Source organism: Eumetopias jubatus, unplaced genomic scaffold, assembly GCF_037043125.1.
Source record: "Eumetopias jubatus isolate StellerSeaLion01/CBP00866 unplaced genomic scaffold, mEumJub1_p1.0 scaffold_4, whole genome shotgun sequence".
NCBI lineage: Eukaryota > Metazoa > Chordata > Mammalia > Carnivora > Otariidae > Eumetopias > Eumetopias jubatus.
The window spans coordinates 109426302-109451636 of NW_028274810.1; the positions used below are offsets into that span (position 1 = coordinate 109426302).

Consider the following 25335-nt stretch of genomic DNA (forward strand, 5'->3'; position numbering starts at 1 on the left):
CCGGGCTCCGCTCCTCACTCATGGGAAGTCTCCAGCCTTGCCTTTCCAGCCCCGCCCTGAGACAGTGCTCGGTGGGTGCCCCCCACAGGAGCCCACAGCAGTCTGGGGTGGAGGGGGGCCCGCCTCTGCCCTTCACACCCCTGCCAGCTCCTTCTCTGGCCCCTGATTTTTAAGCCCTCACCCCCACGCTCCGTGATGAGGAGTCCTGTTCTTCTTGAGCCCCTGGGAAACGGTGCTGGCCTGACATGCTCTCCCCAAACCCCCAGGTGCCGCCTGGAGCTCAAGAAGATGGAGGCCTGGGTCCTGCAGAGGGCGGCGCCTTTGCCTCTGTCCACTTCCTGTAACCCTAACTTCGTCCTCCCAAACTCAGTCACTTCCTAAGAAAGCCACCTGCCTGGTCCTCCCTCCTTTGGCCCCGGGGGCGTCAGCGCGAGGCCTGGAGAGGCTGGGCCCGTCTGCTGCGGGGCGGCTGGAAGGACAGCAGGGCGGACTGAGGCCGTGGGAAGAAGTGCCTGGCTCTGCTCATGATCCTGTGTCTGGGGCCACCACGGGCCGCCGCGGGCCACCGCATGGCCAGGCAGGCTGGGCGCTGTGGCGCGTCCAGGGGGACAGAAATCAGCGTCAGCGAGCATCGTGGCCACAGCCCCTCTTAGCTTACCTTCCTGCTCACGCGCTCTCACCGCGAGCTATCGCTGGCCTCCCGTGTGCCCAGCAAGGGTCCTCAGCTCGCCATCCCGGGGCCTGCCACACAAACTGTGTGCCATGGACCGTGAAGAGAGGGAGTGGCGGGACTCTGCCTCCTCGGCCCATGCGCCTGTCCCGCAGACAGCACCTAGCAGCCCTGTGTGTGCCCTTCTGGCCTGGCTGGGTTTCCCACCTGCGGGATGAGGAGCAGAACATCTGGTGGAGTGGAAGGGGTTCTGCCATCAGTGGTGGTGCAGAGGTCCGACTGCTAGGTGAGCCCACCGGCGGTACTGCTGATTAAGCCCAGGGACCCAGAGGGCAGTTGGGAGCTCAGCCTCCAGAGGAAGACACTTCCTCACCGCCCCCCCCGAGTCGCCCGCTGCAGGGGCGGGGGGACCCAGCTCTGGCCAAGAGGGTGGGGATCTAGGAGGTGTCCTTCAGTGGGCAGGACTGGGGTCGGAGTGTGCCTATAGGCTCCCCACGGTCCCGTTCTCCTTCCCGCAGTCTGCATAGCAGAACTGATGGCCACGCGGCCAAAGACCTAACTGGAGGAACACCTGGAGTAAAGGAATCTGCGGTCCTGGTGACTGTGAGGTCGCATTTGCCGCCCTGCCGCCTATCTGGCCTCATAGGTGTAGTGTTAGAGGTAAATAAACACTGATCCTGTCTGAGCCAATGTTATTGGGGTTTTCTGTCCTTAGCAACCAAATCTAAATGTATGGTCTCCCCAGGGCCCAGGGTGTTGCCTGACAGTGGAAGCCAAGATTGTTGAATGAGTACATGATGGTGAACAGGGGAAGCTTTGGTGAGACAGGAGGGGGACGCTGCCAGGTGGCAAGCCTGGGGGCGGGTGTGGAAGCCAGGCAGAACGCGCTCCTTGGGGTGTGGAGATGCCTCCTCCCTCAGGGCTGGGGGATGAGCCGGCCCTTTCCCAGGAGGGGCGACAAACACATCCCTCACCGAGGATGTGATTAGCAAAGACAACACTCAGGGATTTGCTTTTACTTTTACTTTTTTTTTTTTTTTTTTTTTGCCACTGCTGCTTGGCGTCAAATACCTGGGAGGCTGTTACAAGTCTCACGACGGAGTTGATTCCCTAGGAGCCCCGTGCAGTGACAAGCCTGGTCTCCAAGGGCTGGGGGGACGTGGAGCGGGCCATGCGCCGGCCCATGCCAGCCCTGTCCCAGCCCGCGCCCCTCTCAAGGTGCTGCTGCGCAGGTGCCTGGGCACACCCAAGCTCCCAGATTGACCCAGTCCTCTACCCAGCTTGTGCCTGGGCCTGCCTCACCCGTGACACGGGGAGCACCATGTGAAAAGTGAGCCCTGCAGGTACAGCTCATGAGCTCACTCACATGCTTGTCACTGCTCCCTGAGGCCACGTCACACGCCTCCATGCAAGCATAAATGTCCGGGCCTGCCCTCCAGAAGCCCCTCCTAGGCAGGACACACACTTGAAAGGGTGACAGGTCCATCTCGAGGTGCACAGGGGCGTATCTGCTGGGAATGGTGTCCGTAGTAGCAGGAAGGAGGCAGGGGTGCAGTTGGGGCAGACGTTCCCCGTCCTCAGCTTGGTACCCAAGTGGCTGCTGTCCTCCAAACGCTGCCCGCATTCTGGAGCGAGCACAAGGACAAGGAGAAAGCAGGACAGTCCCGTCGGCTAGCCAGCCACAGCCGTCCCTTCTGAAGGGGCCTGAAGACTACTGTGCCTTCCATCCTAAGCTGCGGCCAGCAGTCACCGCCACGGCCTCTGCAGGGCCAGACCTGGCTTCCTTTGCCTTCCAGCTGTCCTAGGAGCAGGGTGAGAAGCCCTGTCCAAATGCTGGCTTCTGTGAAATGGGCACATGCTACTGGCCCCAAGGCCATGGTGACGATGCGTATGAACTGGGCACAGGCTGATCTGAGCAAATGCATGCTGGCCTGCTGCTGCCCCCTTTTCCTTCCCACCTGCGCGAGCGAGGACACACACACACTCACACACTCCTACCACATGCGATCATCCCCATGCTCTCATCCAAGCACACGCGCACACACCCTTGTGTTCACACACTTGTTCACACCCGTGTTGTGCCCACACCTTCGCCCAGCGTCCGCGTGCACAGTGCCCACACATACATAGGACTCGTTCACACTCAAATCTTGTGCACACACATCTGTGCACAAACCTAAGATCTCGGAACGTCCTGAGCATCAGGAAGCAGGGCCTGTTCCGGGAGTCCAGCTGACAGGGGGCTGCCCCTGCCCAACCCCTCCACGGAAATGCCCCTCCAGGCGCTGACCACCAGCAGGTATTAGAAGGCTGCCTTGGACCCGGGGCCAAAGGAGTTGGTAAGGAGGACCCGTCCCTGGCGCAGGCCCCTCTCCTGGCCCCGCTGTGGCTCTCGGCTCATCTGTGGGGAAGCAGGCTCAGAGAGAGGGCATGCTGGCCCGAGGTCCTTCCACCAGCGGGACCCATCCCTGCAGGGGAGGCAGCGGGGATCCGGGAGCCCGACCCCAGCAAGGCCTCTGGAGGGGCAGGTGCTGCTCCCGGGAAGGGGCTCCACGGGGCTGCGGCCCCAGGCAAAGGCCTCTGAGGACGGGCCCTGGGCACGTCTTGTCTAATTCACTTTCATGGTCACCCTCTTCCCCCTCCCCTCTCCCGCCAGCCTCGGTTCCACGGATGGGGAGACTGAGGCTCGGGTGCGACAACGGGCCTGCCATCTCACGGGGCTGGGGAAGGGACCGCGCGGCCCCGGGGACGTTCGGGCGGCTCCTGAGGTCGGCGGCCCTCGAACCCCATCAGGAAGACCAGTCTGAGAAGCCTTTGTGGCCCAGCCGGCCGCCGTCTCCGGCCGTTTCCGGTCGTCTCCGCGGGGCAGTCTGGGACTTGTAGTCCTCGGGCGCACGCCGTTCACGGCACGGCGCGGCTCGGGTGGCCATTGGCTGGCGCGAGGCGCCGGGGCCGACGGACGGGCGAGGGACGGCCTCAGGGCGTTCGCCCGGCGCGGGAGGGGCCGTCACGTGACGTTCAGATCTCTGCTCCGCCCCCTGCACCGCCCCTCCCGCCGAGAGCTCTCGGAGCGCGCCCGCGAGCCACCCCGGCCCAGGTGAGGCGGTGGGGTCGGACCGGGTCGGGTCGGCGGGGCCAGGCGGGCCTGGCCGGGAGGGCGCGCGGCCCGAGGTCGCGGGGCCGGGGGCCGGCTGGAGCGCGCGGGGCGCGCGGGGGCAGGGCGGGGTAAGGGGGTGGGGCCTCTGCGGGCGGGGCCGCCACGAGGGGGAGGGACCTCCGGGGGGCGTGGCCGCAGTGGAAGGGGCGGGGCGGCCGGGCGGGCCGGGGGCGCTGCGGCTCCGCCCCCCAGGGCTCCGGTTCGGGGAGACCCACCTGAGGGCGCATGCGCGCGGTCGCCCTGAGGCCTCGGGTCCCACTTGTGGGGCGCACGGGCGGCCGTCAGCCCCACGCCCTCGAAGCCGTCGCGTCCGCGCCTTTCCGCCCTCATCCACGTTCGGCTTACGAGGCGCCTCCTCCCGGTTCTGAGCGCTGGGGGCCGCGCCGGTTCTGCGCTGGCCCCGTGGGACCTCCGGCGGCCTCCTACCCGGGGCTGGCGTCCCACGGTTCCCGGGCCCGGGGCTCCGTGTGCGCCGTCCAGCGTGGCGGCAGCAGCCACGCGTGGCTCAGGTATGGAACACTGCCCCGTCGCAGAAAGTTCTGGGTGCCGCTGCACAGGATGGGCCTGCTGCCGTCCCAGCTCACCTGGCTCCCTCTCCCGCCCTGCCCGCTCGCAGCCCTTCTAGGTCCTGGTGCAATGGCGGCTCACCTGTTGCGGGCACGTCCCGCTGACGGTCCTCACTGCCCTCTCCCACCAGTGTTTTCGGCCCCACCTCTGCTTCCCTCCCTTGCCAGCACCCCATCCTCTGTCATTGCCACGCGTTTGCTTGTTTTCTGCCTTGTGGGGGGCCCCCTGGGAGGCAGGGATGGGGATTGCGCTTCACTGCACCCCCAGCAGGGGCAGAGACTTGGGGCAAGGATACAGATGAAGCTGGTCAGTGTGGGAGTGTCGCAGCCTGTGGAAAGGGTACTCTCAAGGTTCAACCTGTGGCGTGGTAGGTCCCCAGTAGAAATCTGGTGCAGCAGATACCTGCCCAGGACGATGCAGGTTCAGGACCCAACTCGCGGTTGCAGATGGCTGTGGAAGAGGGGCAAATCCAAGGACGCTTCCTGGAAGAAGTGGAGCTTTAGCTGGGCCACCTCAACATCTGTCCTCTGTTGGCCTGGCTGCCCCGACTGCGTCCAGGCAAGGTCCCTATGCAGGTGAGGTGGGTGCCTCTGCACAGGAGCTGCCGTCTGGGGCTTACAGGCTCCTGGGCAGGCAGGCACCCTGGAGTCCCTTCCCCAGCTCCCTGCTGCCTTTAGGGTGAAGGTCGGGGTCTGGCTCCCGCGTGTTCCTCCAGCCCCATCTTCTATGACTTGCCTCACGTACTCCAGCTGTGTCAGAGGCCTTGTTTCCTGCACATCCCATGTCTCTTCACTAGCGTGACAGCTAGGTCTTCTTCTTGGAATGCCCTTGTGTTCCTGATGTCTCCTTTGGAACCTCCCTGGGTGAGGGTCACCCGCACGCCCATGGCCCCTAGACACCTGGTGCTTAGTCTGCCTTGGGTATTACCCTGAGGTGATCTGTGTCTGTGTTTATCCTGCGTGATTGCACAGGGACCTCTGTCTCCGTCATCCTTGTATGTTGGGTGCCCAGCCCAGAGTCTGTTGTGGGCAGCCCACAGATTTCGATGAGGGAGGGGAATGGCATTATAAAACAGCAAGGAGAACATGGTGAGGAATGCAGTTGCGGCTGGGGGGTCTGTTCAAGATGTGGGGAAGCTCGAGGCAGGGAGGTGGAACTTACCTTCCAGCTGGGGGAGAAGACTCCAACTGTGACCAAGCATGACCCGAGCACGTAGATTCGTGCTACGGGTCCCAGAGGAGAGAGGTCTTCCTAGGATTTGGGATTTGAGCTGGGCCAGGCAGCAGGGCGAGGTTTGGTTGGCCAGAAAGGGTGGGTGGACATCCTGGCGGTGGTGGCGCTCATCATCCCTGCCACACTCACATGGCACTCTGGTGCCAGGTTCTGGTCCTCAGCACTTGAGGCTTGGGCTCAGCTCATCCTCACAGTGAGCCCGGCAGCTGAGCAGGACAAGGGCCTGTGACTATCCCCCCAGAACAGGTGAAGAACTGGGCAGAGAAAAGGGAACTTGCCCTGAGTCCTTCACTGCGAAGTCCTTAGATTGCATCCATTCAGGCTGGGACATGTGGCGGCTTGCAAGGCCTGGGCATTTTGTTTCTCTGACTCCTATGTGGACAGCTGGCCATGGCTTAGGTGTGTCTGTGGCTCCTGGGTTTGTTCTGATGGCGTTGCGTGCTCCGAGTGGAATTAGCCTGCAGGCCCAGGCCCGCTGTGTTTTACTCTGTGAGAATCTGGTTCATGTGGTTCGTGACAGACTCACTGGTGCTCCGGACGTGGGCCTCCTCTTGGATTCAGCATTCTCTGCTGTAGCGCCCCACACTGCCCGGCTCCCGAATAGTCCCCACGTCCATGCCACGTCCTGTCCTGGGTGACGGGAACCTATAGGGAGAGGAGCAAACAGACGGAACGAGGGCCGCACCCCTGCTCGGTCAGCGTGGATCCTTGCCCGTGCTTCTGCGCCCCGCTGTGAACACCTGTCTCCCATTTGGGTGCGTGAGGTGGGCAACGGAGCTGCCATTCCTGGTTCTGGGTGAGGAATGTGGGGCTCAGGGGGCTGCTCCTGCACCCGAGCGGGGCCTTGGCAGAGGCTCTAGCCTCCATGCACTGCCCGCCGGCCTGCTGCCCGTGCCTGGGAGCCGCACCTCTGCTGCCCGCCTGTGGCCCAGGCCCGAAGCCAGTGGCTGCTGTGTGAAGGAGTGAGGTTGGTGGTGACGGAGCTGAGCTGAACCCGCATTCTTACTGCGCCACGCTGCCTGTTGGCCCCGCCGTGGCACCCGGAGAACCTCTTGCAGGAGGGGAGCTAGTTGCCTTGGCCAGCATCCTGGCCGAGAAGACAGGACTCGCCCGTGAGCCGGACCTGTACCTCGCAGGTGCCTGAGCCCGCAGAGCCAACGGGGATGGTGATACCTCCCAGGGGGCCCTTGGTTCAGTGCGCTCCCTGCCATCCGGGGCTGTCCTCAGAAGCCCGTTGCAGCTGCGGGATTGTCCCCGTCAGCCTGAAGCCTGGTGGGGACAGGTGTGAGGTAAAGCTGACCGTGCACTTGGCTTCAAACCCACAGCATGCTCGGGGGAGCCCTGCTCTGCTTTTAGGTCCACCGCAGGCTTGGGGGAGCCCCGTGAGGACTCGGGCCGGTTCGTGGGCTGCCCGTGTCGCTGTGCTGGGGCAGGTGCCAGACGCACGGGATCTTTGGCAGGGCCCTGCCACGGTCTCTGTGCCCAGGGCTGCCACGTGAGATGGGCAATGCTCTGAAGGATTCTTGAAGGCCAGGTCTTGCCCACAGGTCAGGATGTGTGGTGAGCACAGGGGGGCTGCCCTGAAGGCTTTCCTGGCATCACCAGGGAGGCTCCTGTGCACACGTTAGGGAGTGAGGTCACAGGGAGGGGTCAGGGAGGGGTGTGGAGAGGGGCCCCCATGGTGCGTGTGACTGTGGGTGGGGCTGCAGGGTCCAGGTCCATATCGGGGAAGGGGTCTTGGATGCTGGTGAGGCCTGAGCTGAGTCTTGAAAACCGAGCATCAGCTGGGCGGTGGATGAGAAGGAGGACGTTCCAGGCAGCAGGGGCCCGAGGGAAGGCACGGCAGTGTGGGTCTCCCACAGGCCTGTGTGACTGCGGCGTGAGCTGGGGAGGCCCGGCGGGAGCCATGCCGAGGATCGTTGGGGGAGGACTGGAGACGGGCTGCGGGGGCGGGGCGGGGGGTCTGGGGCAGATCACGGCCGGGGCCTGTGGTGGGAGGCTGCCGCGGGCAGTGAGGGGCCTGCATCCCACCCCCCCGCCCCAGTCCACGGGGCCCAGGCCTGTCGGTCCCGTGGCTCAGGAGCCTGTGGCTGGGTCCGTGGTGGTGGTGGCAGTGCCACGCAGCAGAGTGATCGCTGGCTGGGGACCGCTGCGACTTTCCTCGCGGGACGGGGGCGGCAGGGTGCCCACTGCCCCCGCAGCGCTGAGCGCCCGCTTGGGGAGAGAGCAGCCGTCCCCGAGGCGGACGTGGGAGAGCAGAGCCTGGTGGTCATGCTGACCCCACGAGCCCCCAGCCTGCAGCGTTGGCCCAACAAACCTTTATTGTTTTCTATAACTGGATCCATGGAAAATGGTCTTATTTTCTGCGTCTGATTTCCCCTGGAAGGGGGACTGGGCCCAGCCCTGACGGAGTTAGTGTCCTGGTGCAGAAGCGGTGACATCCTGCAGACGCGGCAGTGTCTCAGCTGTGGCATCCTGACTGATGTCCCTCATTAGCTTGTCCCCGAGCCTGCCCTTTCTGGTCCTGCAGCCACCCGGGGGGGGCTACCAGTGCCATCGCCGGGGCGGGCACACAAGCCCAGGGCAGGAGGGAGGGCTCCGGGGGCCAGGGGGTGCCTGAGAGGCTGCTGTAGCCCCCTTGTGAGTGACCTTTGGGCTGGCTCCTGCTTTGGAGCGCCTGCTCTGCTGGACGGCCAGGGCGAGTTGTGGGCTGCTTTTAAGCAGGAACAGGGGAGAACTGACGTGGTCACCGCAGCAGTCAGCCCTGCTTGTTGACTGCTGGTGTCTGCCGGCCCCTGCTGGGTTCCTTATGTCCTCAGATCAGGAGACTCCCCAGGGCTGGGGGGCTTACCCAGAGGCACAGGCCCGTCAGTGACTGGTCAGGATTTGAACCCAGCCCTTGGGCTGCCGAGCCAGCTCACCCCGAGCTGGCCCGCCTGCCCCGCACTCCTGCCTTGCTGCTTCGCGGGGGGGACCTGCTCGGGAGGCACTTCTGTCCTGAAGGATGCCTTGTGAGTTAGAGGACCATGTGAATGTTGCCGTGATTGTATTAAGAAAGACTTAATCTTGGATTTCTCCCCCAGATCGAGCTGCCATCAAGCTCATTCTAGAGGAGAGCTTGGCAAAGGTCTGAGAGCTTTAGGGAATCCAGGTATTGAAGTGCAAAGTAGCACGTGGAGACCAGAGGCCGGGGTGGACCAGTGAGGCTGGATGGAAGGGGGTACAATGAGCTCACTGTTGGGCTGGTGGCTGGCTCTCCCCGACCTGTGACTCAGTCAGTGTTCTCAGGGCTTTGGGGGCCTGGTGCCATGCTCGGGCATCTGCATGTTCACATCTGTCCTTCTATCACCTGAGCCAGACCCTGGGTGTGGGCTGAGGGGTGCAGACGGAGCCTGCACTGGCTAGGAAGCCGGACTTTGGGGGTGAAGAAGGTGAGGGAGGGGGGTGGGATGGCATCTGGGGAAGACAGGAGGGCGGGGGGGTCAGGCACCCTGGGGGGCTGGGCAGAGCCAGCCATGAGGAGGGAGGGGTGCAACCCCCACTCTCCCCTGCCCCAGCTACCTTTGGCTGCCCTCCACCAGGATCCATAATCCATTCCAGCCAAGGATTTGGAAAGGGACATGTTTTTAAACTGGCAGCCCAGAATCAGTCTTCCCCCACATTAAAATCACACAACACAACAGCCTCCTTCCTGGGCTTGGCTGCCTGCTCCGCACAGGCTTTTAGTTAGCTTTTAGGCGCTAACGAGGACCTGGCCTCATTACTCAGGTCTGGCCTCCCTTCCCCCGCTGCAGCGCCCACAGCGAAGGTGCTGATGAGTGTGCCCGGCGTGCGGGTGGGGAGGCGAGAGTCAGGGTTGCAGAGAGGAGACCAGTCTTGTTCTTCCCGGTCCAGAGCCCAGAGAATCTTCCGTTGTAGGGGTGGCCATTCTCGCTGGTCTGCAGCCTCCAGGCGGGGCTTCCTGTATTCACTCTTAACGTCACGGCTCTCCTTGCTGGGTACGTGCTGGGTGGCCTCTTCTGCTCGAAACCCTTGAGGGCGCTGGTCCGTGCACAGGCTGGCCGCCTCCCTCCCTTGGCTCTTGCAGCTCCTCGCGGTTTGACCTGATCACCTTCCAGCCTCTGGTCAGCCTGGCAGGCCGACTTCTGGGCCTCCTGAGCCTGCCCTTAGGTGTCCGCTCCGCTGTCTGTCTGCCTGAAATGGCCGGTGCCAGCCCCCCCGGTGACCTCCTCCACGTGTCGGAGGCTCGGCCGAGTGCTGCTCTCTGGAAGCCTGCCCCGTCTGCGGGCCTGACACCTTGGCCTGCCTCTGCTGTTGGCTTGAGGTCTTTGGGAGGGCAGGGCACAGGGTGGCCTGCGGACTCTCCAGTCCTGCCTGGCCAGTTCCTCTCTGCCTATGGTGTTGGACTCTCTGTGCTCCCCCCCAGGGTTACTGTCTTTTCTGTCTCTGTGGCCCCAGGATGGGAAGAGCATGTGATAGGCGCTCAGGGAACACTCGTGCAAGCAGGAGCTAGCTATTGGAAGGAGCTGTTTCTTAGCCAGCAGCGCTGGTGGTAGGAAGCTGTGAGGGGCACCGAGAACGTGGGTGGGCCAGCTGTGAGCAGGTGCTTTCCCGGCGTGATGTTCGCTCCTCAGAGCAAAAGGAGACCCCCACTTGGAGCCGGGGTAGGGGGAGGGGTGACTCACAGCTGCTGGGTGGAGTCTTCCAGATCCTGCAGCTCACTGCTTCCCGGGGCAGGGGTAGCTCGGCTGCCTCGAGCAGACGAGGATTTGCCAGGGGGGAGGCATGTGGGGAGTACTGCGGTGACCCTGAGACCATATGGTGGTCTTGATGCCACTGATCAGAGCAGGGCGGTGGGCGGATCCTTTCTCTTGGCCTGTGAGACGTGACTCTGTTTTCCCAAGGCCAGGAGCGATCCCAGCAGGGCTGGGAGCAGAACCCAGCGTGTCCAGCCCTGAAGTCCGGGCTCTGTCTTAAGAATGCTGCCCTGTAGCACCCAGGAGGCTGGATTATGGAGAGCTGCTCACTGGGACGGGATGGGGGCTCTAGTCACCCCTGCCGTGTGCAGCCCCTTCCTTTACCCAGAACAGCTCCAATTTCACGTGTCCCCTTTACCGTGTGGAGTACATGTTTGAAGAAGGGATTCTGTAACGAGGCCTAGTTCTGAAACAGGTTCAGCCCTCCTGTTACACATGGGCAAGCAGAGGCCAGAGCCGTCTGCTGCTGTGGGCTGCAGCCCTGCGTCCTTTGGTCTGACGGTACGTGGGGGCGGAACAGCTGCTGCCTTTCCAGGCCTCTGCCGCCCTGCCCTGCCGGAGGAGTCTGGAGGCTGTGGTAGGAGAGGGCCCCACAGACAGCATGCAGCGCTCTGTCTTTTGTGCCGGAGGGCCAGGTTGGCGGGAGTGGGGTCAGACGGCTAGATGTAGGCACGGATGCGATTGGGTGGCTGGAGGTCCTGTTGGTACAGGCTAGATCTTGCCGTGGTCACAGGCGTCCCCCAAGTGTCAGTCGCCTGGAGCCAGAGAGATACGTGTCCACCAGGGTTTAGCAGGACTGGCTCAGTGCGTTGGAGCCCCGCTGACGGGAGCATCTGCTGTTGGGAACGTGTGGTCTTCCTGCCAGAGGGAAAGAACTCTGGGGTCTTGTCCTGGGAATGAAATGCTTGGCTCAGCAGGGAGCTGGGTTGCTTTTGTTCACAGCTCATTGTCCTGAAGGAAGCCCGTAACTCCACCTCCAGAGGCCGGGGGAGGGGGGGAGCTCCATGTTGCCCTGCTTCCCGAGGGAGGGGACTGGAGATGGTGGCCCTTTTCCTGACGCGCACACTGCTGGGCCAGGCAACCTTGTGCCCCTGGAAGACCACTCTTCATCCCTGGGCTTCCTCCCTTTCCTCCTGGGATTCCCCTGTGCACGGCGAGGTTAGCCCTGTGGTGGCCCACCTGCCTTCTGGTCTCATGTTCCAGGAGGCAGGTGCTTGGGAAAGCAGATCAGGTTGAGTATGGCCTCTGCTCTGTCCACTGAGTGACCTTGGGCATGGACACGGACAGCCTGATGTCATTTTTGTATTCTTCAATTTTTTATTTCACGACAATGGGCCGTTCACAAGCAGTTGTAAGAAATGATTCTGGGCATCCCTGGGTCCCTTCCCCAGTTTTCCCCGTGGTGACATGGGTGTCACACCCAGGATATGGGCGTGGGTGCAGTCCAAGTGGATTCCATCACCAAGGGGACCCCTCACGCCACCTGCCTGCTGCCCCCGCCCCTTAACTCCTGGGAACTGCTCGTCCGTCCTCCTTGCTCTAATGTCATTTCAAGAATGTTATATAAAAGGAATCCTATGGCGTGTCATGTCTGGGGACTGGTTTTGTCCTTTAGTGTGGTTCCCTGGAGATTTCTCAAGATCGCTACACGTATCGGTAGCTTGTTGCCTTTTATGACCACTTCCTGTTCCTCGGCATGGATGGACCGCGGTGGAACTCTCCTGGTGTCCTTGCAGTGTAGTACTTTGAGTGGTCCGTGTGGTTTGAGAGTAAAGCCACGTGGGGAGCATGCAGGTGAACGTAACAAGTCTCACCTCGCAGCTGGCCTGGCCCCACCTCCGTAGGTGACGCTGGTCTCGCTGTCCTACATGTGCTGCCACGTGTGCACAAACGTGTGTCAGCCACACACAGATGCAGACGTTCGTGTTTTTCCTTTGTCTCGTGCAAGGCACGTGATAACAGATTTGTTCACTTTGTTTTTTATTTCTCCCCTTACTAAATAAAATGTCCTGGAAGTTTTTCTGTATTGGTACAGAGAGCTTCTCTTTTTCCTTTTGACAGCTACAGAATACTTCAAGTATGGAGGGGCTGGAATGAATTCAGCAGTCCTTTGCTGACAGCACCTGAGGTGATTGTCAGTCTTTGCCTGTTACAGAAGGAATAGCCTTGTTCCTATGTCACTTTGTACACGTTTAAGTGGACAGTATGTGTGTAGGACGAGTGCTTTGACGTGCAGGTGCCAGCCCAGAGAGCCACGCACTGCTGGACTGCCTCCAAAGTTGGTGTGCGAGTGTTTGCCCCCCCACCCCCCAGGGGGCACCCTGTGCCTGCCACGCCGGCAGTGATCAAGCTTCGATAGGGACACATCTGGATTCCCTTTAGTAGGAGTGAGTTTGGTATCTTTTATATCAAAGAGTCATTTGTATTTTCTTTGTGAAATTTCTGTTCCTTTGTTCATTTTTTACAAACGGTGTTGTTGATCTTTTTCCTATGGATTATGGAAATTAGCTCTTTGAGTGTCAGGTGAATTAGGTCATGTGCCTTCTGCTTTGGTTATTGTTTGTGATTTGCCACATAGAAGCTTTTATGTGGTTGCATTCATCAACTTTTCGATCATGGCTGTGGATTTTGAGATAGCATTAACAAGGGCTGCTTTTCTTCACGTTTAAAAAGGTCCCGTGTTTTCTTCTGGTGTTCACTGCTGTGCTTGCAGAGTTTTCACTCATTCATCCTTGATTGTGGTGTGTGGTGTGAGGTAGGGGTCTGGCTGACTCTTTCCCCAGGTTTTACCAGTAGTCCCAGCCAAGTGCTGACATGATGAGTTTCTTCCCCATGATTTTAGGTTCTAGCTGAGTTGTGCTCTGAATTTCCATTTGTATTCAGATTTTTTTAAATGTATTTTTTAATGATAAGACCACTCGGCATGAGGTCTGCCGTCTTAAATTCAAGTGTGCGCTCTGGCATTGCTGACTGGAGGTGCGGTGCTGCATAGCATGTGTCTTGACCGTATTCATCTTGCTTGACTGAAGCTTTGTGCCCCCTGATTAGCAGCTCCCTGTTTCTCCCTGCCTTAGCCTCTGCCAGCACACCACTCTTGACTCTGGATTTGGCTATTTTAGATGCGCCATGTCAGTGGAATCGTGCGGTGGGTGTCCTTCTGTGACTGGCTTATTTCACTGAGCATATGTCCACAAGCTCATCCATGTTGGCGCATGTTGCGGGATTTTCTTCCTTTTAGAGGCTGAATAGAGGTTCCAGGCCATGGAGGTGCCCCATTGTGTTCACCCATTTGTCTGATGATAGACGTTTACGTTGTCTCTGTATCTTGGCTCTCATGACCGATGCTACAGTGAACATAGGAATGCTCCTATCTCTTTGAGATCCTGATTTCAGTTCTTTTGGATAAATACTGAGAAGTGGAATTGCTGGATCATATGGTAGCTCTATTTTTAATTTTTTGGGGAACCTCCATACTGTTTTGCATAGTGGCCGTGCCATTTTGCATTAACAGCGTGCAAAGGTTCCAATTTCTCCACATCCTTCCCAACGCTTGTTAGCTTTCATTTTTTTTTTTTTGATAATCGCCATGCAGACAGATGTGAGGTGATATCTCATATTAATTTTGATTTGCATTTCCCTGATGATTAGTGATATTGAACATTTTTTTCATGCACTTGTTGGCTGTTTGTATGTCTCTTTTGGAGAAATGTCTGTTTGGGTCCTTAGCTCTTTCTGTAATTGTGGTGTTTTTTACCCCTGCATTGTAGCAGTTCCTTGTAGGTTTTGGAGGTTGACCCCTTGTCAGATCTGTGGTTTGCATACATTTCCTCCTGTTCCTCGCGTGCCTTTCACTCCAGCGCTTCTTTCCTTGGCTTTGCAGAGGCTCTTAGTCTGACGCTGTCCCACTTCTCTCTCTGTTTTTGTTGCCTTGTGCTCTGGGGAGTCATTGCCAAGACCGATGTCAGGCTGCTCCCTGGGGTTTTCTTCTAGGAGTTTTACAGTTTGGGTCTTGCAAACGTTTGAGTATTTAATTTTGGAGGTGATTTTGTGCACAGTGTAAGATAGGCTCCAATTTCATTTTTTTCATGCGCATCTTCATTTGTAAAAGAGAATTTTCTTCCCCCGTGTGTGTTCGTAGCACCCTCATTGAAGATCAGTTGACCGTAAGTGTGTGGGTTTATTCCCGGGTTCTCTGTTCTCTTGTGTTGGTCTTCACGCCAGTACTGTGCTGTTTTAATTATGGTGGTTTTGTAGTGTATTTTGATGTGGGACTCGATCCCAGGACCTGGAGATCATGACCTGAGCCGATGGTGGACGCCTAACCGACTGAGCCACCCAGGTGCCCCGGTTTTTCTGCTTTTTCATTCATTACATTTTGCTTACAGTTAACTTCTTTTGCTTTTTCTCAGTTTATCCTTTTTCTTAGGTGTGTGATTAATTGTATGCTTGATTCATTTGTTCACATACTTTTCCAAAAAGTGTTTAATTATTTAAGAGCTTTTTATTTATTTTTGGATTGGATATGTTTTCCATAACATTGCTGTCTGGAAGTTCTCTAATTTTGGTTTGTATTTTCATTTTTGGTCCAAGAGTTGCTTAGGAGGAAGTTTTAAAATTTCCAAGTGAAGCGTCTTTCGATGTATTGGTTTTGTTATTTTTCATTGCATTTTGAGCAGAGATACTGACTCTGATCTTTCTGGGTTTTATGTGGTTTTCTTTGTGGCCCTGATGTGGAGCCAGCTTTCATCACTGTCTCACAGGTGCTTGAAGAGACCTGTTTCCTAACTTGGATGTACAGAGGTTGATGTGGGTATCAGTCGGTTGTACCACCTCAGTGGGGTCATTTGGGTCACGTGAGCCCTTGGGTTCTGTCCCTATGCTCTGCTGTGGTGTCTGCCATTGGCGCGTTTCTGTCTCTTTCTCCTTGCGTCTCCTGTGAATGTTGGCTGCTCTGTGACCTGATGCAGAGCTGTTTAAACCTATTTTATTTTTATTCTGAATTGCACCTGTTAGTATCATCAAGTGCTCTTCTTTGTCTCGTTTCTACGTTGCCCGCTTTAGGGTCATGACCCGTGGTGTTTTCTCTGGTTTGCACTTGCTTGGCATGCCTTTGCCCACCCTTTTATCCCTGACCCTTTTGAATGACCTTAGATGTGTCTCACCTACCGCATGAAGTCAGATTTAGCTTTGTGATCCAATCTGAGAGTCTTTTTATTTTTAAAAAATTTCACTAGAGAAGTTAAAGTAATTTACAATAGTTGGCAGGTCAAATGTATTTGATTTTAGTTCTGTCGTGTGTGTGTGTGTGTGTGTGTGTGTGTTTAATATCTTTTAGTATCTGGTGTGTTTTCTTTTTCTCTCTCTTTTTTTAAATTTTATATAGTTCTGACATTTAGGAGAGTCTGTATCTGTCTTCAGTGTTACCTTTGTAATGCTATCTCATGTAATGCCCTTAGCACTCCGTCGGTGGAGGCCACTTATAAGGACTCTCTGTGATAGGCAGAACATTATCTCCCCCTGCCCTCGCCCCTCCCCCAACCCTTCGCCCCCGAGAGCCGCCTTCACCCCTGAAACCTGTGAGCACGTTCTGGTACATGGCGGAAAGGGAATTTGCAACTGTAATTAAGGCTGTGGTCCTTAAAAGAGCTTCTCTTGGATTATCGCGGTGGGGGGGCCTCAAAGTGATTATTTGAGCCCTTTTTAAAAGCAGAGAACTTTCTCCAGCGAGACGTGAGAGAGATTCCAAGGGTGGGAAGGATTTGAGGTGTAGTACGGGGTGCGAGGGCCAGAGAGGAGCCTCTGGCCCCGGGCTGACCAGCCGACCGCCAGCACAGAAGGCATGACCTCAGCCCTCTGGCTGCAAGGACCTGGTTAAGCCAGGCTCCAGGATGCCTCCCAGAGTCCCAGGCAGCCCAGCCCAACTCCTGAGCTGCAGAAACTGAGACAGCAGATCTGTGTGCTCTTGCTGCCAAATTCGTGGTCATCTGCTCTGCTGCAGGAAGAGACACATGCCCCTTCTGTGGGCTTGATGACCTTTCTGTGCTTTGTGTTCTTCCCCTCACTAGGTTGTAATCAGTATAGTTCATTCCCTTTCTCCGTGTTTCCCTTCGTACTGCTAATACTTGTGTTCTGTTAGGGAAATGCTGGCTGTAAATGACATGCTTTGGCTGGGAGTTCTTACGACCAGGCGACGGGCTGCTTGTTTCCCCTCTCCTGTCTTCTCCCTCCGTGTTTACTCGTCCAGTCGCTTCTCCAGAGTCAGGCATGTTATCTGCATTCAGTCAGTCCAGCCCCACGTCTATCTGTCTTGCACCCCCAGGGGTGTGTGCTAAATGCTCCCCACCCTCTAGATCACGTTCCCCTGTCGCCTCGGATGCCTGCAGACACACTCGGAATGGCTGCTGAGCCGGGGCCTGCGTGTTCTGGGTGTGGGGGGCAAGGTGCCCGTTGAAGGAGTCCTTGACCATCGTTCCTGTGGGTCCTGTAGCGGCCCCTCCACTGTCTCCTGACTCGGGGTGTCGCTGTGCAGCAGCCCCAGGCCTGCTGGTTCGTGTCTCTTCTTCCCTCCGGGTGACATTGCTCCCGTTTCTGCCCTTTGTGATGATGCTTCTCTTTCCTTTGTTTTCTGAGTTGTGCCCCCTCGAGGTCCTCTCTCTGAGCGAGCTCTCCTAGCTCTGCTTTGACGACTTCCTGTGTAGTTTCCTGTTACTTCTGTGTTTCTGGGCAAACTGCTCTTGCTCTGCTTCATGTTGGGGTATGGGTGTCCCTCACCTCTTGGAAGGTGTCATTGCTGTGTTCCGTATCTCTCACCCCCACCCTTAGTGTCCCTGGATCAGTGTTAGGCTATTCTTCTCTCACTGTTCTTTTTAAGAAACTTAAAATCTTTTTCCTTACTGTAGTAAAATACACATAACATGAAGTTTACCATTATAACCATTTTTTAAAAGATTTTATTTGTTTATTTGAGAGAGAGTGCATGTGTGTGTGCTCGTGTTCTCGTGAGCAGGGGGAGGAACAGAAGCGGTTGGAGAGGGCAGGGGAAAGAATGTGCCGCAGACTGCGCTGAGCAAGGAGCCTGACTGGGGCTCAATCTCACAACCCTGAGGTCATGACCTGACCTGAAACCAAGAGTCAGACGCTTAACCCCCTGAGCCACCCAGATGCCCCTGATTTTTGTGTTTTTTTTTTAGGTAAACGGCACCCAACATAGGGGCTCCCAACTTATGACCCCGAGATCCAGCGTCACACGCTCTGCTGCCTGAGCCAGCCAGGCATCCCCATTATAACCGTTTCTAAGTGTGTGGTTCTGGGCATTAAGCACATTCACATTGTGCCACCATCACCATCATCCATCTCCAGAGCCTCCTCATCTTCCCAAACTGACACTCTGTCCCCATTACACCCCCGCTCCCCGTGCCCTCCTCCCGGCCCCTGGCCCCACCATCTGCTGTCTGTCTCAGACTCTGATGCCGCCCGGGACCTCACATGAGTGCACTTGTACGGCATTGGTCCTTCTGGCTGTTTCCATTCAGCGTAGTGTCTTCAAGGTTCGTCCGTGCTGTAGCAGGTGTCAAAATGCCCTTCCCACCAGTGTGGATGGACCACATTTCACTTGTCCGTCCATCCGTCCATCCGTCCACGCTGGAGTCTCTCCCACCCGCTGCCGCTGTGAATGACGCTCTGTGAACATGGTCGTACCGACGTCTCTTCCGTCCCCTCCTTCCGTTCCTTTGGGTATTTGCCCCAAAGTGGAGTTGCGGGATCATATAGAAATGCTGTTTTCACTTCTTTTGAGGAGCCGCACACCGTTGTCCACGGCGGCTGCACCCGTTTGTACCCCCCACCGGCAGTGCGCGAGGGTCCGGCTTCTCCACGTCCTCGCCAACGCTCGTCGGTTTCTGGGGTTTTTGGCAGTAGCTGTCCTGCTCGGTGCGAGGTGGTGTCTTGGGGCTGTGGTCTGCATTTCCCTGACGGCGGGTGATGTGGAGCACGTGTTGGTGTGTCTGCCGGCCGTCGGAGGGAGTGCGTGAGGCCCTCTGCCCACACGGGATAGGACTGTTTGTTCTTCCTGTTATCGGGTCTCAGGAACTTCCTTTATGTTCCTGATATTAGTCCCTTATCAGATACACTTTGTAGACATTTGTTCTTGTTCTCTGGGTTGCCTTTTCATTCTGCTAATGGTGTGTCTGACACACAAAAGTCTTCAATTTTGATGACGTCCGATCTATTTTTTCTTTTCTTGCCTGTGGTTTTGGCGCCAGACCTGAACAACCACAGTGACATCCGGTGCCACGGAGCTGTTGCTCTCTCTTTGTCTCTGGAGTTTTACAGTTCCATCTCCTTCATTCAGGTGTTTGATCTCTTTTTGCATCGACTTTGTGTATGGTGTTAGGTAAGTGTCCACCTTCGTTTTTCTGCATGTGGATGTCCAGGGTTCCAGCACCATTTGTTGGAGAGACTGTCCTTTCCCTGTTGAGTGGTCCTGGGGCCCTGGTTGGAATCATTTGGCCACACATGTGACGGTGTGTTTCTGGGCTCTCTGCTCTGCGCTACTGGTCCATGTGTCCGTCTTTACGCCAACACCACAATGTCTCGATGCTGTAGCTTTACAGTAAGCTTTAAAATCAGGAAGTGTGATACCTCCAGTTTTGTTCTTTTTCAGTATTATTTTGGCTATTGAGAATTTATTGTTCATTTTGGAATGAATTGTTTTTTTTCTGGATCGGCTCTTTGTAAGAGTTCTCCCTGCCCCCTTTTCAGGAGGCGGGGCATGGGGACCTAGAGGGGGCTCCTTCCTCAGCTGCTGCCACAGAGGCATCTGGACGTCCGCAGGGGAGCTGTCCCTCAGGGGAGCCCGTCCCGTAGGAGCCTGTCCCACAGGAGAGCCCGTCCCGCGGGAGCCCGTCTCGGCAGCTCTCTGTCGTCCCAGCTTCTCCTCTGCTGCAGCCTGAGTGACCTCTCTGGGGGCCTCTGACCCAGCCTTACTTGCTCAGCTCTGTTCTCGGTGATTCTGGGTCAACCTGTAGCACTCAGGGAACGTATTTTGCAGGTGCCCTCCGAGACCTGCCGCTGCCCTGCTCCTGCCACAGCCATGAGCGTACCCTGTCCTCCTGGAAGGGCCGTGCCCAGCTTCACCTGCTCTCGGTAGCCTGTACCTATGTTGTGGGGCCTGCAAATTGTATTTGTTTCCTACTTTCTCTGAATACGAAGTCTGAGGTTTTAAATTTTTTGTTTGATTACTTTTGGGGGGTCATTCTCCTCATCATCTTAATGTGATTTCTAGAAGGAAGTAGGAAGAACTCATATTCAGTAATCTAGAGCTATGAGAAGGGCAACAGGACAGTGTGGTCCCCATGCGTCTGGTGCTGACACTTGCTGAGGACTCATGCACAACCCTGCTCCCAGGATGGCAGGCTTCCAGCCCTGTAGGGCTGAGCCCAGGCTGGGAGAGAGGATGGCCCAGTGGGCCGGTGTGGACCTGTTGCATTCAGCACCGTGGACAGCTCGAGGGTGTCCCTGCAGGAGCCTCTGACCCCAATGGGGCCTCCGTCTTGGGCAGCCCGTCCTGCCCACAGGGATGCCTCCTCCCTGCAGACCCCGGGGGTAAGTGGCCAGAGGTGCAGGGCTGTCCTGGTGTCTGAGCCACTGGCCTGGCACTCATTACCAGCAGGTGGGGCGTGCAGTCAGGGGAGGGCTGTGGGGTGCTGCTGTGGGGCGGGGTTGAGGGAAAGCTCTCCTTTCGCCAGGCGACCCCTCTTAGGTGGGTCTGCATTCTCAGTGCTGTGGTGAAGAGTGTCGGCTTTGGGGGCCTGGCCCGTGCCTGCTGCCTGCCCGCTACCCCTCTGTGATTTAGTTCTGCCCATGGCCCCCCTCCCACCTTCCCTGAGACCTTGCTCCAGCTCTGGCCCCCTTCCCGTAGCAAGGGTCCTCTCCTCCTTAGTTGTAACCTGCTAAAATTACTCCCATTAAAACAAACAAGGTGCTCCCAGCCTCCCATCCCTGAGCACACTGCACCCTGCTGTGAGGGAGGAGGGGGTGTTCGTGGTCCGGGTGGTGGCCCTGTGGTGGCTGGCTCATGGAGAACAGGACGCTGCTGCTGGGGGTGATGGCAGGTGGCAGGGCCTGTGCCAGGGGAGGCTTCCTGCTGGTCGGACGCATAGCAGCCTTGGGAGGGTCATCCTGCTGTTGGTGCTGCTCCCAGTGGGGCAAAGACCCGGGGCAAAGCTGCACTCTGGACATGTACCTTGTCGATGGTGTTGGTGGTGTGATGGTGCCTACCGGGAGAAGCTGCTCAGGCCCATGTTTCCTCTGCTCGCCTACATGGGGCTGAGTGCCCCCAGTGCCCCGTATCCTCCCTCCCTAAGGAAGAAGGTGCTCCGGGCGTGGAGTCATATAGGGTGTGCCGTTGGGATCACGGTTCTGTGTGTGTGCCCTGCGACCGGGGTGGGGACTCAGCAGCGCCATCAGGGAGCCCCTCTGCGCCTGGCCACACACGAGGGGACCCTGGGGCTCTGTGGTCTGTGGAACGTTCTTACTGGTGCCCGTGGCCATCCTTCCTCGCTGGCCTCCTGTGACTTGGGCTGTCTTCTTGCTCCTTTGCTGCCCCCGTCCTGGGAGAGGGCTCAGTGGATGGAGCAGGCCGCTGGGCAGTGGGCAGAGCCAGGCCTGGAAGCCTGGCCTCCTGTGGCCTTCCTGGAGAGCGGAGGGATGGGTGGGGCGGGGGCGGCACGGCAGGTGGAGAGGGAGAGGGGCATGTGTGGCTGCCATCCTGAGTGCCCCTTGGTGCCATCAGCAGTCCTGTTTCTCCGTGGCCTGTTCTGGGCGCTCTTCCGTGAGGTGGCTGGGGTGCCTGGCTGGCACCGGTGTGACGTGGAGGCCTGGTTGCTATAACAACATCCTGAGGTGTGCCATTGCAGCTCCCCCAGCTGGCCCTCCTCTGCCTCTGGCTTTGTGGTGTGCATGGGCACGTGGGGCCGAGCATCTGGCCTGGGTGTGCATGGGGGGCAGAAGAAGTGGGTCCGGGATGGTGGCCTGAGAGTGGGTGTGGGCAGGAACTGGGGCTCTGTGACTCGGGGTCTCTGTGGCCAGATGCACTAAACTTAGAGAGGTGACGGTGTGTGCCCAGGTCACCTGCGGGAGGGGACTTGCCCCAGCCTGCAGCCAATTCTCCCCCTGAAGGAAACAAAATCAGCGGACGTGACTGACCCACACCTCTCTTGGTGGGCCGTCCCCCAGGCTGGGGTCCGGGTTCCTGCCGGCCTGAGGCGGCAGCATGCCGTGGGAAGAGGGTGCGCTAGCGTCTGTCTGTCTCCAACAGCCAGTCTCTGGGCACACGCAGGGGCCGTCTGGGCAGACGGATGGCCGGGGGACCCGCTTCTGCCCAGTCGCCTGGTGATCCCGAGCAGGTCTTAGCACCTGGCCTCCACAAACGGTCACATGTGCCCAGGACCTGGGAGATGGCTGTGCCTGCTTGTGGGAATGTCTGGGAAGGTCTTGTCTGGCCTGTCCCGTCCCAGCGGCTGTGTCTGTGGTGTTACTGTGGGGAAACCACACGGCGGAGACGAAACGAAGCTCCTGCCCTCAGTCTCCCTCCCTACCTGCCTGCGAGAGCCACCCCTGCCGCTCCAGACACCCTGACCTCCACCTCGGCCCCTTGGAGGGCACTGGGCCTCCAAAACGGAGGCTGCGTTAGGGTGGGAAGGAGAAGGCTCAGGGCCTGGGCCTGGCCACGGGTCGGCTCCCTCGGTGCTGACAGCTCACAGCCCGGCACCTGGCCTTGGGAGTTAGTCACTCATCCGCAGACATTTACTGAGTGAGCCAGGGGCTGGTGGTGCGGAGGTGGCTGAGAGAGCCCCGGCCGGGGGGCTGCCCGTGGCTGCAGGGGCTGCCTGGGAGGGCAGTGCAGCTTGGTGAGCTACCTGGAGGGGGCGGGCTGCTGGGGACAGAGAGGAGGCTCTTCAGATGCAGGGGAGGAGAGACTGGACCCCCCCCCCCCCCCAGTCTGAGCAGCTAGCCCTTGTCAGGTGTTTTGGGGGACTTGCACAGGCGTGGGTGGTCTAGACTGGGTCTCTAGCCAGGGTCTTCTGGCCCCGGGGAGCCAAAGCAGCCTGTAGCCCCAGGGTTGGCGGTGGAGGCCAGTCCGCTCCTGGAGGTGAGACTGGGTGGGGACCCCCGGGTGGGGAGCCCTGCTACTGACCTTGGTGTTGCTTCCCTTTGTCTGTGGCCCCTCTTCCATCTGGCCGCAGTGCCCTGGGGGTGTCGAGAGGCCCTTGGGGGACAAGGGCATTCAGGGTTGAACGGGCCTGTGGCGCACTGGTCTGTCCCTGGGAACCAAATCAGGAAACGTGGGGTTAGGGCTCACCGTATGCCCCAGCCAGGCTCAAGTGGTGACTGAATCCGGGGTCAGCCGGGACGCCTCCTGGGCCAGGCTGTGGCTGGCTGGGGTGAAGTATCCCCAGTGAGCTGGGTTGGAGCTTTAGTCTCCTCTCCCAAGAAGCAGAGATGAACAAGGTGGGGGGCCCACTCGCAGAGGCTTGTGGGGCAGAAGCAGGGACTGGATGTGTCCGTCACCTGTGGTCGTTTGTTCTGCGGACACGGGGCAGCCCCCGGGGCACAAGCGGGGCTGGGTGCCACGTTGGAGTGCTGTGGGCCCGCCAGCCACAGATGTCCCTGAGTGGTCGCTGTGTGCCTGCCCCTCCAGCCCAGGGGACACATGGGTGATTGAAGGTGACACACACGCTGGCCTGGAGAGCGCTGCCTGCCAGCCCGCACACACTGCCACCCCCACCCCGCGAGTCTGTCCTGTCTTCCCGATCATCGCGCCGTTGTGCACAGCCCGTGTTTGCTTGGTGAAGTGAGGTATTCGGTTTATTTCTCTTGATTATTAGAAGTGACCTGTCCCTGGCAGAGAACTTGGGAAGCCCGGGGGGCTCACACTGTGAGCGCTCCCGGGTGCTGGGTCCTGAGTGCGGTTCACCCGCCCGCGGCCTCCTCTGCTCTGCCCGTCGGCCACAGTGCTCGGAGCAGTTTTGTGACTGTTTTGGCATGTCCTTTATGCACCCTGCCGGCCACCCAGTTACCGTGTACGGGTCAGTGTTGGTGCATTCAGCCTTGCGCAGCCGTCACCTCGCGGTGGCTCCGGGACATCTTCATCACTCGGGTAGAACCCCGGCCCGCAGCAGTCTCCCCTCACTCCTACCCCTCATCCACCTGGCAGCCCCTACTTTGTGCCCTGTCCGCGTAGATGTGTCTGTTCTGGACATTTCGTGCAAATGGAATCAGCTGCGCGTGGCCCTCCGTGGTGGCTCATCTCTCTGAGCGGCGTTCACGGCCGGTCTCGGGGCGTCTCCCAGGGTGACACTCAGCAGGTTTATCTGTTCCTTCCAGTCTTTTGTCTGCATATGGGCAGAGTTTTGAGTGTGATGGAGCTAAGGTGCCCCGGCACGCACAGACCTCACAGGTTCAGTTTGGTGACTTTTGGTGGCCATGTTCATCCGGGAAACCACCATTGCCATCCACATTGAACATCGGGTCCCCCAGGAGGTCCCCGGTGCCCCTTCCAGCCACTGCACCCCCTTCTGAATCCCAGCACCAGATGCGAGTGTAGCCTGTTCTAAGATTTCATCTGTGTGGTGTCGTACAACGCGAACTCTTTGTGGTCTGGCTTCCTGTGCATGACACGATGTCCCTGTGTGTGTCGCTGCAGGCCCAGCGACCTTTCGGGGGATGGATGGGCCGGGGTTTGTCCCTTCTCCTGTTGGGGCGTGTCTGGGCTGTTTTCATGTTGGGAGGTGACGACTGGGTGTGGGGGTGTCTTTACGCAAAGCCGCGCAGCAGGTCTCCCTGGTGGCGGCTCCTGCAGGCAGACCTGCGCTCTGCCCGCGCCTTGGGGTGACTCTGTGACGGAAGCACTTCCGGCCTCATTTTTCTCTTTATTGTTTCTGAGTACTTCTCCCGCAGCTAAACATATACTTTTAACGCTATTAAAAGTCATGATGTAATATTCTGCCTTAGGTACCTAATGTGATACATGTAATTCTTCATCGGTTATTTTGGTTGTTTCTGGCTTTTGTTTTATATTTTGTAATGTCTCTGAGTATTTCCTGTCTGAATGGCTGGAGCACAAGCGGGGTGCGGGGTGCGGTCCTGCTGCCAGCCATCTGCAGTGGGCGTGTGCAGCTTGGTGCTGGGAGCGCTGCCCCGCATCCCCCGCTGCGCATGGGGCGCCCCCTGTGGTTGCTTATGGGGCGTTTCTCGTGCGGGCAGTCTGTGCACATTTCTTCCTTGCAGTATCTGCATCATGCTTGCTTATTTACGTTACCTTTGAATGTGATTAAACATCAGTTTGTGGAAGTGTTTTGTATGCAGACGATAGCAGCCTTTGTCCTGTTTGTGGTGACTGTTTCTGCGGTGTTGGTTGTCTTCTAATTCTGCTGTGTCGCATTTTCATTTACAAATTTTTTTTTTAATTTAATATGGTGCCAAATGTATTTTCTTGTGTGTTTGTATGTAACGTTGCTTTTGTATTTGGGAGATGTTTTCTTTTGGGTTGCTTTACTGTTTTATTTCTAATTTATTTTTAAAGTCTTCAACCCTTTAGTCCATCTGGATTGTTTTTGTTTAGATGGTGAGCTGAGGAGCTGGCATGGTGTTTTTTCAGCGGCTCATAGGTCTGTCCAACACTGGGTCCTGGAAGGCCGCGGTGGGACAGGACAGGCTCTGGGAGGGGAGGCTCCTTCCTTGGTGCCTGTGTGAGCTCCGTGAGTCTCCCTCCCCCCTCCATGCACCAGGTCCTTGCTGAGGGCATGTGGCTTGGGTCAGACCCCGGCAGTGGCTGCGTGGTGAACTCACTGAAGCGCACTTCTCCTTGACCCCTGTCTTCGGCTGCACCCCTGCCCAGCCCAGGTCCCGACGGGGTGGCCCGAAGCTGCTACTTCCCGAAGGGAGGTGGG

General features: G+C 58.1%; 1 protein-coding gene across 6 annotated transcripts in view; it reads left to right on the top strand.

The window, feature by feature from the left end:
• Positions 1-3718: 3718 nt before the first annotated feature.
• Positions 3719-25335, top strand: part of TSNARE1 (t-SNARE domain containing 1) — a 101332-nt gene continuing 79715 nt past the window's right edge. For 4 of the 6 annotated variants that reach the window (XR_015768052.1, XM_088022730.1, XM_088022731.1 and 1 more), the window contains exon 1: positions 3719-3767. The gene's annotated coding sequence lies outside the window, so the exon portion shown is untranslated. Of the gene's footprint in view, positions 3768-4072; positions 4337-25335 lie in introns of those variants that run through there. The other 2 variants (XM_088022732.1, XM_088022733.1) reach the window with 1 other exon arrangement.